The 13557-nt window shown below is 46.0% G+C and overlaps 1 protein-coding gene across 3 annotated transcripts in view; it reads left to right on the top strand.

Moving 5' to 3' along the window:
• Nucleotides 1-501: 501 nt before the first annotated feature.
• ppfia2 (PTPRF interacting protein alpha 2) overlaps nucleotides 502-13557 on the top strand; it is a 291948-nt gene continuing 278892 nt past the window's right edge. The window contains exon 1 of one of the 3 annotated variants that reach the window (XM_034673355.1): nucleotides 502-877. The gene's annotated coding sequence lies outside the window, so the exon portion shown is untranslated. The remainder of the gene's footprint in view (nucleotides 878-13557) is intronic. The other 2 variants (XM_034673353.1, XM_034673354.1) reach the window with 2 other exon arrangements.

Raw genomic sequence — 13557 nt, 5'->3', positions numbered from 1 at the left:
TTTTCTTGGAAGTGTACTTGTGATACAAATATTATCCATTAAAACCTATGGGCACTATATAATACTGATAATTAACCAAACTTTGTATCAAAAATACATTTATTTACCTATATTCAAAGATTCAAAGATTCAAAGATTCAAAGGTTTTTATTGTCAATTTTCACTGTATATACGAGACATACAGGAAAAACGAGATGCGTGTTAAACATCTAAAATTTAAATATAAAATACAATAAAATACAGTTTTATAAATATCAATTAATAGTCAGACATTTATAATTGAACAAATACAGAGAAGCTACTTCTAATTACATTTAATGTAGGAAATTAATCTTAAGTCAAGTTATTATTATTATATTATTATTATTATTATTATTATTGTTATTATTATATTATTATTGTTGTTAATATTATTATTATTACACATACTGAGGCTGCAGAGAATTGCACAGCTGCAACTTTAAGACTCTGCACGCCTCCCCTCCGTCAGCTCCAACAATGGTCTTTTCCAGCTCCGCTTATCGCAGCAGAATTTGTAACGTGCCATAATTTCCTCACCGGTGTGTGTGCGCGAGCCAGAGCGTCTGTATGTGTGTGTGTGAGTGTGAGAGAGTGTGTGTTTGTGTAAGCCCCGGAAATCAGATGTCATTACCCGACGCGGCTAATTTGGCGATTATTCCCATCAGTCTTTGGCTCGTGGACAATGCGCGTGGAAGGGACCAGCCGCACCTTCCCTATCGGATCCGTTTTTGCGCTTCTTTGCCCTGAAGAAGAAGAAGAAGAAGCCTCCTAGGATTGTCCGCTTCATGGTTGCCACAGCTCGAGACTGCAGTTGTCATTGATCCGCTGCCAGCCTCTCATAGTGAAGGAATACATTGTGAGTATGCACACACTGTTGCCTCTGGGTTTTTTTTTTGCGTTGACCTACATTGCCCTCCTTTCCTGCATCCTCAAGGTGATTTTCTGCCCTCCTCGCTTCCTCAACTCTGGACTCCTGGGCTTCACATATTTGGAGGAGGAGGAGGAGGAGGAGGGGATGGATGCATGGTGTATGTAAGATTCCGTGTGTGTGGTTGACATTGTGGGTGCTCTGCAGGAGGAGAGAGGAGGAAAAAAAAAAAAACACACAGTGCTGGCTTGGGCTGTCACAGAGGAGAGAGTTAAAGGGGGGGCGGGATGCAGACTGAGAGGCTGGCATGATGTAATGCACTTGAGACAATAGCCAAGGATTCTCCCCAATTATCATTTCAGAGCTATGAGGAGGTGTATACAGCCACAGCCACAGCCGCAGTCTATGTGTGTGTGTAAGGTGTGTGTGTGTGTGTGTGTGTGTGGCTAATATCAGTAAAATGAGGAGCTGTCATAGCAGGAACAGCTGCCCCTCCTATAAACAGTATTATTAGCGGCTATTATAGAGAAGCAAGCAGGGGGAGAGCATGAAAGCCTCTCTGTCATCCTCCTGTATCCACACACACACATTCACACACACACACACTGCTCATGCTGCATGTGAATGGATGAATGAAAAAGACTCACACACATACATGTGCCGGCTCCATTCAGAGCTGGGAGGTTAATGGCTGCAGGGAAAGCGAGGTGCTCTACCTCTGAGCTTAGATATTAAAAAGCAACATTTGCAACCGTGGCATTCAAGGAAAACTAGCAACACATGCATTTGATAGGATGGCCTGAGTGCACCTTATTTTAATACCTAATATTTGGCTTTTCAAATACACTCCACTGCCTAATATGTCTGGTGTGAAGAGCAATTACCTCAAGGCGCCATGCAGTAGGGTGGCTACCTGTGGCAGCGGCTTTTATGTGGCATATAGTCACGGTTTAAGGACAGCTCTTGGGTCACACACTTTCCATGTGCAGGATGAATGAATGAATGAAAAACACTCAGAGGAGAGAACATATTTTAGCCTTCAGTCTGAGCTGGAGGGTCATTGCTGTCGGCAGAGCTGTGATCTTCAAATAAAAGCAGCCTTAGGGGTGAAGAAACATGGCTACACATGGGTTGGATTTTATTTTGCATGAGTATTACCTTGCATTAGTTCCCTTTTTAATGCTTAATCTTTCAATGTATGACTTTTTCATGATGCATCTCAACCAAGCCTCATAATGTCTGTAGTGTGCAGACCAGGTACCTTGAGGTGTCGTGCAGCTGTGGGGCTCCTGTAGCTTTTTTTTTTAAAGTTATATATTTTGTGGCATTTTTGCCTTTTAATGGATAGAACAGCTGAAGAGAGACAGGAAATGTGGGGAGTAGAGAGCGGGGGAGGACATGCAGTAAATGGTCGAGGCTGGAATCGAACTTGCCACCTCTGCAACAAGGGCTATAGCCTCTGTATATGGGGCACGCGCTTAGACTGCTTCCTGTGGCTTTTTTGGCATAAAGCTAGGGCTTCAAGGAGTCTCTTACTGGCTGCACAAGTCCATGCTGTAGATGAGTTTATACATGTATGTGGTGCATACAAAACACAGACATGTTCTCGCTTAATTCACGACCAGGAGCTCAGTTGCTGCAGGAAAAGCTCTGAGCAGAAGCCTAGCCTAGCTGCAACAACCAGTGTTAAAAAATAAAGCTAATACTGAAGTGCAAAAACTGCAGTTCATTGAGTGTCCACTTGAGGCTGTGTGCAAAAGCCAAGGAATCCCATTGACTAAAAACATGGAGTCTCAGTGATGTCACCCACTGGTTTCTGGAGAGTCAAACGATGGTGGTCGCCATATTGGAAATGCTGACTCAACCTAACTTTCAGTCAGCGCAGGGCAGACACAGAGGCAAAACTTTGTTCTCCTGGCAAGAGCTGGAACGCTCCTGCCTGTCAGTCCAGCCTCAAGTGGACACTCAAGGAACTGCATGGGATTCTTTCATAATGCATCTTTTTTTATTTCACTGAGGCTAATTGACTCATAAATTTGCATAACTCGGTGCATGGCTGAGTTGACAAAGGAAGGCACATTGTAGCGGTTTGCATAGAGGCTGAGAGTCCGTCTCAGCTCCACCTCTGTCTGTTTGTAGGTTGATGTGAAGCTAGGTGGAGTCCACACTCCCAATATGTGACTTGCTATTGTTGTATTTATCAAACCGTCTCTTCAGAAACCAATGAACGACGTCACAGAGACGACGTCTATGCATGCAACCGTGACAGTAAAGGGACATTTCAACATTTGGATTGTTTTTTTTAATATTTTGGTTATAGTGATAGCTTACAATTGACACATTGAATAATTGTGAAAAGGTGCACATGCATTTCTCTGGCTTGAACCACTGCATAGAGGTTAAGGGTTGCAGGTAAAGCCCGGATCTTTCTTTGATATTCAAATTATAAACTAATATTTGCAACCATCACAGTAAAGGCACAGGACACTGACATCCCATAATACCTCAAAGTCATGCAAATACACCCCACATTCATGTCTGGTTTGAAGACCGCTACTGGGCTTCAAACATTACATGTCTGGATGAATGAGTTAAAAGATGCTTATGAATTTGTGCCACCTTCATTTATAGCCACTCATAGTCATTGTACTCATCTGACCTTGAACGCATCACAATGTAGCTTTTTTTGGTTAGCTAACTAGCTTTCATCCTGCTGGTTTCCACATAGATTTGGGTGTTTGGGTGGCCTAGGTTCTACATTTTGGTTTCATTCACTGCACAGAGCTGATGTGCTTTGCCATGGAGGTTGTGTCCCCCCAGCAAGAAATAATTTTGCAACATAAATCGCAGTTTGCCTCCTCCTCTTGTGATTTGGTAGAGTAGAGCCAAACTTTTGACCGCCTTGCACGTTCAGCCGTCCTCTCAAGCAACCGACCCAAAAAGATCTTCTTTGTGGAGTTTATTCAGTTTTATTGAAAAGCTTTATTGGACAGTGGTTGAATGTTTGTGCACCAGTGAGAGGACGCAGAATTGAGGAGCTCAAATGCTACAGCAGGATTTGAAAAATTTGAATTGAGTCCTTAATAAGACCAGGTTTTGATCCCCATCCCTAACCTCAGCCATGCAAACACACCCCTGATCTGCCTAATATGTCTGGTGTGCAGGGCGGTTACCTTCAGGTGTCATGCAGCGGGGGTCTACCTGTAGCAGGAGCTTTAATGTGCAGAATCTGTAAGTTGAAGGGCATCTTTCAGACGCTGGTTTTCACTGTGCCTGAAAAAATAACAGAAAAGGTAAAATCCAGTTGTTGGTGGCAGACGGCACAGTTCAAATCCGCTCCAACCTGAGCTTTATTGCCTCTTTGTTCACCTCAATCCTCGCGCTTATTCAATCTCAATCGATTGATGGTTTGCATGACCTTGCTGCAGGGGATTGTGGGCGACGTTCGAGGCAACACGCCGTCCCTTCATGCTTTCATGTGCATGCAGACTTACTCTCACTGGAACACGTACGCACTAGAGGATGCATGCAGAACCTCACACCCGTGCATCCTCCTCCCTCGCACAGATGCTTACACACAGGTGGAGGTACAGCACACTCAGACAGATGGACACACACACACACACTTGATGCACAGCCTCCTCTTCCTTTCCGGCCTCCCTAATGGCAGCATGCTGGGTGTAACTCGACACCCTCGCCTTCCTCCTCATCCCGGCTCTGCTTCATTCAGGTTTTTACTGCTCAGTGTGAGTGTGCACGTGAGGATGTTACTCACTGCACAACACAAGTAACTCGATTGTTTCAGAGCTAGAATTAACAGAAGCTTGTTTTCATTCACATGCTGCTGTATGCGGTTATTTTACACTTCCTCCCTTCTTCTTCAGCTTATCACATGCTTATTAACCCTTTCAAAATAAAACCTCTCAGAAAACTGATTATACTGAACACACCAATTAAATTGAGTCATTGGCATCATTAAGGATGCTGGTCCCTATCTATGTCAGTCTGATGTGGTGCTACCAGAGTTGTGGATCTTTCCTAAATATGACACTGATAAGATAATTCAGAGTAAACCTCAGCCTTAAAACCAAGACGCTGAAACACAACATCTAATTAATTTGATTGGCAAGATGAGTCTGGGTTCAGAGTATATCTATCATCTGTAAACGGTGACTTTTTGTAGGTTACTTCTAGTTGTTGAGTTAAAAATGTATCTCAGGTGTGCTAAAAGTTCCTGAATACCTGGTTTAAACAGCTAAAACCATCTGTATTTAATAATACTAATAATAATAATATTACTTTTTATTTATAAAAGCGCTTTAAAAGATTCTCCAAGACACTTTACAAGAAAATAAATTATACAATAGAAGGAAAGCAAGGCAACAAAACAAAACATTTAACAAGTCACTGCTGTATTCATCATATACCACTGTCTTTCACCATGCTGTTCTCTTATTTAGCTTACTTTTTGCAGATTTTATCTAAACACTGTTGTATTCACCTGGTCAAAGCTATACTTAACGTAGCTATTGCTGTGTTTGGCTCCAGTGTTGTTTATTTAGCCTAGATTTAGCTGTGATTAGCTCACCACTGCAGTATTTAATCTAGCTAGAGCTGTACATTTAACCTGGTTATTGCCTTATTCAGCCTAGTTATTGCTGTGTTTGGCTAGCTACTGCTGTATTAAACCTATTGCTGTATCCAGTTGTTGTTCATGTATTAGCTTCAGTATTGCTTATGTAGCCTAGCTTTTGCTGTGATTAGCTAGCCACAGCTGCACTTAACCTGGCTGTTGTTGTTTTTTTTTAACTTAGCTGTCTGCTTTACTGCTGTATATAGCTTGTTATTGTTGTATTTAGCTTTTATTTTGATTTATTGCACATATAAAAGATCAAAACATTGAACATTGCTGTTCAATAACACGAGCCAAGGTATAACAGGTAAATTCAATAATAAAAATAACCACTAGCATGTAATGTGCAAGAGGAGCAAAAAAAAAAAACATAACAGGCTTGTCGAGTGGCCCTTCAAAGAAAACAATCAACATAAAGATGTAGACAGAATAGAATATCTACATGCAAATAAAAACAAAGAAAGAAAAAGACTAATAAGAGGGAGTAATATTTAAAACAATGATGAAAAAAAAATAAGGGAAAGTAAAAAAAACAAAAAAAAACAACTCAGAATATTTATTTAGAAGTTAGGAAAGTAGGGAGAGTATGTGTTTGTAAATATGCATTAAAAATTCGTATCATGTTGTATTACTCAACTCACCTAATAGAAAGTGTATGGTTTGTTTGGTTTGTTTCTTAAGTGAGTTGAAATTTGTGTTACTTAGCTTCAGTGTGTTACTAATTTAGCTTAGCTTTTGATGGTACTAGCTAGCCACTGCCATATTTAATCTACCTACTTTTGTATTTAACCTGACGGTTCCTGTATTTTGCTGTCTTCAGTCAGCCACTGCTGTATTTACGCTAGCTTCTTCCATAGTTGGCTAGCTACTGCTGTGTTTAGCCTAAACACTGCTATATTCAGCTAGCTTATGTCCTAACCTAGCTTTTACTGTCTTCAGACTAGCTTCTGCTCTATTTTGCTTAACTACAGCTAACTAGCTACTGCAGTGTTTAGCCTAAACACTACTATATTCAGCTAGCTTGTGTGCTAAACCTAGCTTTTACTGTCTTCAGACTAGCTCCTGCTCTATTTTGCTTTACTACAGCTAACTCTTTACTGCTGTGTTTAGCCTGAACACTGCTATATTCAGCTAGCTTATGTGCTAACCTAGCTTTTGCTGTCTTCAGACTAGCTTCTGCTCTATTTTGCTTAACTACAGCTAACTAGCTACTGCAGTGTTTAGCCTAAACACTGCTATATTCAGCTAGCTTATGTGCTCAACCTAGCTTTTACTGTCTTCAGCCCAGTCCCTGCTCTATTTTGCTTAACTACAGCTTACTCCATAATGCTGTGTTTAATGAGCGTCTGTGATTAGCCTTTAGCTACAGCTGTGTCTAATGAGTCATAAGACACAGTTGCTGTCATGACTCAGTGTTTTAGTTTTGTTTATTGTGTAATATTTCGTCTTGTGAGAACATGCCTAAGTTTTATTAGTTCCCAGTATTTAAGAGCCTCTAGTGTTGTTCGGATATCTACTCTTCTGCCCTCCGAACAGGCATGCCAGGAATCACACAATGTTTTCGACTCGTGTTTTGTCCTTAATTGTTTATTTTAAACTACTTTGACCACAGGTCAAAAACCTGAAAACAATAAATGCATAAAGTGAAGTGTTACAGTATGTTACTCTCACAAACACACAACCCAAAGAAGCCTTTAGAACCAACAGTGTAGCAGCTGACATGAACAACAGTGGACTACATTACCCAGTGTGCTTAGTTACCACTGAGCATGCGCAGAGCAGCTCTCTGCCGCTACGATCGGTTGCATGTAAACAGTGCTCACAAAACCACACGAGTTGTCACAAAAGTATCAAACACAAAAGAACCGATCACCAAACATAACTCGGCACCGCAGTGGACTGTACCAAGACATCTGCTGTCATCACTGCCAGTTACCGGTGTGACAAACAAGTGCTCAGTCCGGCTAATGCCGTTAGCCGGACGCTACAGGTTAAAGAGTACAGAAAACAACCCGGTGCCCATCGATGCAGCAACCCACACTAACACCGCGTGGCAACGCTACGGTACACACATATCTGGACATTATTAGACAGCACTTTAACTTACCAACAGGCTGTGTGCTCCTGACGATGGTTCAGGTGAAAGTGTCAACCTGCAGTGGTCGCGCATGCGCATAAGTAACACAGCGAGACGCTTACCTGCAGGAGCCGCACATGCGCACAACATCACAACATGCTGTGTAGTGCAACACAAACACCCTGACCCATTCCCCTCACTAAGTGACCCAAAGTCTTAACACCTCCCACTTGGCCGACTGATTGACGAATTCAAGGAGGCCACAATAAACACAATAGTCACATATACTTATCCTTATTTGGCATTCAAACTTAAAGACCAAACACGAAGATAGCTAAGGAGGTAGGCCCCACCACCTCTCCTCCTACTGAGTGTAGGTTTGCCCTTGAACCACCCAGTTGCCTCCCAGGGCTACCCACTAACTAACAAGTCACAGAGTCCTTGGGTACCCATGGTGAGGACTTATATTACCTCCTGTTGGTCCTCAGCAGGAATCAAGACCACCAACCTCCGCACATCCCTGCGAATGACGATGGTTGAGGGCGAACCAGAGTCCTTTCTCCGGGCCCTGGATACGAAAGGGGCAGGAAGGCCCACGCAGGTTTTTACGTCCACGTCCCGGACCACTCCGTTCTCATCTGGGTTCGTTGTAACAACCCTGCCAAGCCGAAACTGTCCTCTCATAGCGTTCCGATCCGCAATCCAGACTACGTCTCCGACCCTGAGACTTCTCTCTGTTCGGTGCCACTTGTGCCGGATGAACAAGTTTGGTCCTGCAAGCTCGCTCCACTTCGTCCAGAACTTGTCGATCCCAGCCTGGACAGCCCTCAGCCTGCGCCAAGAGTGAGTCTCCAAGTTGATCCCGTGCATGTCTCCTCCCTGTCCAGTGCGTCCTAGGATAAGGGAGTTGGGAGTCAAGTACTCCACTGTGTCCTCTTGCTCCTGTGCTCTGGCGTCGATGGGTCGCTCGTTGGTTAAATTGGCCGCTGCAAAGAGAAGGGTCTGGAACTCTCCCCAAGTGTAGCAGCCGGTGGTTCCGCCGAGGCTGTTAAGCGCTCTCTTGATTAGTTTAACAGCCGCCTCTGCTGCTCCGTTCCTGTGTGGCGAGTCCGCAGGATGGAAGTGCCACTGCCACTCTGTGCCATTTTTGGCAGACATCTCTTCAACTGATGTCCTTCGCAAACAGGCCAGGTGCCCGTGTAGCTCTCTCAGGGCAGGTCTGGCACCCAGGAAGTTTGTGCCATTATCGGACCATAACTTTTTGGGATGCCCCCTCAGAGACGTAAAACGGGAGTAGGCCTGAACAAAACTCTCAGATGACTGGTCATCGACGAGGTCAGCATGGACAGCTCTGGAAGCCATGCAACAATACACAATTCCCCAGACCTTTTTCTTGACCCTTTTCTTAACAGCGTCCCTCACCTCAAAGGGTCCGAAGAGGTCCAGTGTAGTATACTCAAAAGGGTTCGCCCTACTGGTACGCTCCCGAGGAAGGTCGCTCATCACCTGCTGGCACAGCCGGGATCTTTGCTTCTTGCAAGTAATGCACGCGTTGATCACCTTCTTGACTGTCCTCCGACCTTGCACCACCCATGCCTTTTTTCTGGTGCGCAGCAATGTTGCAGCAACGCCTTCATGGTTTGCCTCGTGGGCTTCTCTAGCAAGCAAGGTCCCCAACCACGACTGAAAAGGGATTAGCGGCACAGCTGTTCCGTCTTCAGTCCAAGATTGAACCCGACCTCCACAGAGTAGGAGTCCTGTGTTGACGTCTTCGAACACCACCAGGCGGTTCAGCGTTGAGTCCTGGAAGATTACACCGTCTTGTGCTGCGATAGCTAGGTCTTGGAAAGCGGATGTTCTTTCCTCCATGGACAACTCAAGGCCCCTCGCCTCCCACTTTGGTGGACTTGGAATCTGGGACTTAGTGTTCAGCCAGGATTCTGCAGCTCTGCGGAACCAGGCAACCGTTCCACACAGTTTTTTCAAGCTGCTGAACCGATTGGGCCCGACAAGGCACACTAATGCTACGCTCCAGGGCTTCCTTTTTGGCCTCTTCACTGCTGCTAGGGTTGGACCCTGGTCTTTCTGAGTCGGTTCTGGCACAAAGCCACCCTTTGCACTAACATCATTCATGCTGGAGCTTGAGACGTTTTTCGCCTGCGACCTGGTGACTACAGCTGAGAACGCCTTTCTCTGCAGTCTTTTGACATCATCAGCAGTGTCAGCTACTAACTCGCTGGCTGTCTTCATAGGCCACTCATCTTCAGGCAATCTCAGGAACTCTGGGCCTTGTTGCCACTCTGATCCTTCACCAAGCTCCTCAGGAGTTGCGCCCCTGGTGATGATGTCTGCGATGTTGATGTTGCCCTCAACCCACCTCCAGTCTTCCACAGGTCCAGCCTTCTGAATCTCGCCAATGCGGTTGGCGAAAAAGGTTTGGTAGCCATAACTGTCTTTATGGATTGCTCCCAAGATTGTTTGGCTATCCACGAAATGGACCCAGTGTGCAACCTTGATGCGGCAATGCTTTTCAAAGTACTTTTTCAGACGGACCGCAAAGACAGCGCCACATACCTCGGCCTTAATTACGTCTCCTTTCTGGTCGAGAGGTGTGAGTTTGGCCTTCGACTCAACCAACCTCACAACTACCCCGCCCTGTGTCTTCCAACGGAGATAGAGGACGGCGCCGTAGGAAGCCTCACTCCCATCCGAGAACGTGACTCCCACTGGACAGCCTAAGGCTTCTGGCGGCGTGAGGCTTCTTTCAAACCGGATCTGGCCAAGTCTCACATATTCCTCGAAGAGCTGAACCGAAGCCTCCCGGAGTTTTGCAGAGAGTGAGTCATCCCAGGTGTCTTTAGTTGGACTGCCCACATTTGCTTCTTGGTAGGATGCTCTTACAAGCATCACTCCCTTCTGTTTTGCGGGTGAGGCAAGACCGATGGGGTCGTAGAATCCAGCGATTTGGCTTAGCAGTATCCGACGGGTCAATGGGTTTGGAGTGTTGCTTCTGACTTCGTCTTCGTGCAAGTTGAGTCCCGTCCTCATCTTCCCTCTCTTCTTGGAGAAGTTTATTGATGTCATCACACGTAGTTTGTCAGTCTCTGGTTCGTAGCCGACTCCCAGTGCTTTACTTTCTTCGTCTCGCATCTGGTTGGGTAACACCAGGGTTTTGGGAACAGATGCAGTTGTCTGACCGATACTTGCGTCAGCTGCGTCTCCAGACCTCCCACTTTGGCCTGACAAGACCCATGGCTTAAGAGAGAAGCCTCCTGCCTTCAAGATCTCTTCCACTCCTTTGGTGATCTTCTCCAGTGAGCTGAGGTCATCGTGGGATGTCAGAATGTCGTCCACGTAGCTGTCTTCGACCAAGACCCGACGTTCTTCGGCCATGGCCGCAAACTGGGGCAGGTTGGCTGTTTCTCTCATGGCGACCTGAGCGATGGAACCAGCTGGTTTATCGCCGATGTTAACCCTGACAACAGCAAAGACTTCAATTTCACTCTCAGGGTTGTCCCTCCAGAGGAACCGATGGAGATGGACTTCTCTGTCTTTTAGCCAGACAGAATTATACATTTTCCTCACGTCACCTAGGGCAGCATACAACCCAGATCGGAATCTCAGAAGCACTCCTCTTATCTGATTTAGAACATCTGGACCCTTGTGCAATAGGTCATTCAAACTTACTCCCATGCATTCTTGGCTGCTATTCCACACGATTCTCACAGGGGTAGTGGACGAGTGAGGATTTGGGGCAACTAGGTGACTGATGTACCACTTCGGTCCCTTCCAGCTGTCGATTTCCTCTTCCGTGAATTTAACGGCAGCTCCTCTTGAGATCATCTCATGGATTTGCTCTCTGTATGCAGCCTTCCACTCCGGCTCTTTCTCGAGGCGTTTCTCTGTGTTCCGAAAGGTCGCTTCCACTGCACGTCTGTTGTCTGGCAGTGTTGCAGGGTCTCCTCTCCAAGGGTAAGCTGCGTCCCAGTGTGGGAATTCACTGTGCTTGTCAGCTTGCACATATGTGAGGCACTCCTTTATCTTTTCCATTTCTCGTTCCTCTCCTAGGGTCATTTCCTTGCCACCAGGGGGACACCTACCACACCTACAGCTGCCACATTGAGGGTCACATGCCGCACCAACACTGTCCCACTTGAACCATTCCAGGACTTCTTTGTTGGTAGAAGCAGTACTTCGGAGGATTGTTTCTTGTCCTTCCACCTGGGCTTCACCAGGCTCTGCCGGATCCACAAGAATCTCTCTGTACACCTTTGAGGACGTTCTCATCGACCGTGCAAAGTGGGTTCCAGACCTGTGTACCTCCAGGTCTATGACTTCAAAGAGGTCAGGATGAGTTCCACCAACGGTTTTCCCCAGGGGACCATCCCAGAGGACGAGGTCTCCCACCATCTTGATTGGTTGTGGGACCAGGCGACCTTCCCTGTGACTAATCAATAGGTCGATCTTTTCAGGGCGAACCAGGTCCTGAAGTGCTATGTCTGGAAAGAATTTCTGCTGCTGCTGCGGCGTGACTGCTTGGTTCACCTTTGCGATGCTTTCCAAACCGTAACACAGGAGTTTGTGCTCCACCACTGTACCTTTGGGCGTTTTTACTCGTAGCCTCAGAGTATATCTTTTGGTAGCAAACGTCTTCTCCATCTCTCCAACTCCTTGAACGATCAGCTTGATGTTCTCGCCATTGAGTTTGAGACGCTCTGCAGCTTCATTGGAGATGTAATTGGTATCCGAAGCGAGGTCAATCAATGTACCAACTAGATGGCCCGAGTTTGAAGTTACCTCGAGTAGCATCATTATGACTGGGTGCTCCTTCGGCTCACGACCAGCGTTAGCGCACACTGTAGTCGAGATCTTGTTTGAGAAAGCTTCTTTGAACTCTGCTTTCAGCTCTGGAGGTAGTTTGGCAAGGAGCTCTTCTTGCTTGTCGGTCATTCCATAACCCCGCCTTTCCACCTTTGCATAGCTTAGCTCTTCGTTCTTTCTCTCCCTCTTCTTGATCTGAGGCTTCGGGCAGAGCAAGTAGTTGTGGTCTGAGGAACCCTCTTTTTGGCAGTCATCCTTAGAGCATAGATACCTTTGGGTGCAGCTGCTGTCCCCTTCATGGAGGAGTAAGCACTTGACACATGCTCCTACTTTCTTTAGCCGAGCTTTCTTGCTCGTCAGGTTGAGCTTCTTGAAGACTGTGCAAGCAAACAGCCTGCCTGCATGCCCGGTATCTCCACACGCAATGCACGAGCCAGGTTGAGAGCCTTTCTGAGAGTTTCCCAAGGTGGCTCTGGTGAAAGCTTTCTTTTCCTTTCTTTTCTCATTTGACCTCTCAGGATTATCAGCTGGGCTGGGCTGTAGCTGGTCCAACTCCTCAAGAATGTCTTCCTGCTTTTTTAAGAACTGCAGCAGACAATCAAAGTGGTTACGTGGTGAGAAACCACTTCCAGGGTCATTCTTCTGTGTTAGCCACTTTTCTTTGAGGGACTCAGGTAGTTTACTCTCAATCGAATGCGCCACCACTCGGTTCTTTACAGCATCCTCCTCACCTAGGACTTGGAGGTCAAACAGAGCTCTTTCCACGGCCTGAATCAGTTCAATTGTCTTTCTAGGGTGGTTTCCCTTGACAGGGGGAAGTCCTTGCACTTCTTTCGAGATCAGCAACACTATTCTTTGCTTGTTCCCGTACTTGTTGTCCAGGAGCCTGAACACGTCGTTGGTGGATCCACAGCTGGACAACACAAGATCCCTTTTGACTTTGTCATCTAGGCTGCCTAGAAGATGGAGTTTTCTCACATTTTCCAACCCGTGGGGGTTTCCAAGCTGTTCCAAGTCCTCCCAGTCGGCTTTCCAGCGGTAGTAATCTCTTGTATTACCAGCAAACATGGGCAGGCGTGCTCGTTCTAGGCTAATCTGGGGCTTGAAGTGGTGCAGACTGGGATATGAGCCGGGTTC

This window comes from Notolabrus celidotus, chromosome 21 (assembly GCF_009762535.1).
Source record: "Notolabrus celidotus isolate fNotCel1 chromosome 21, fNotCel1.pri, whole genome shotgun sequence".
In the NCBI taxonomy this organism is placed as follows: Eukaryota; Metazoa; Chordata; class Actinopteri; order Labriformes; family Labridae; genus Notolabrus; species Notolabrus celidotus.
The sequence above is the reverse complement of the archived record's forward strand: the minus strand, read 5'-3'. Positions and strand labels throughout refer to the sequence as shown.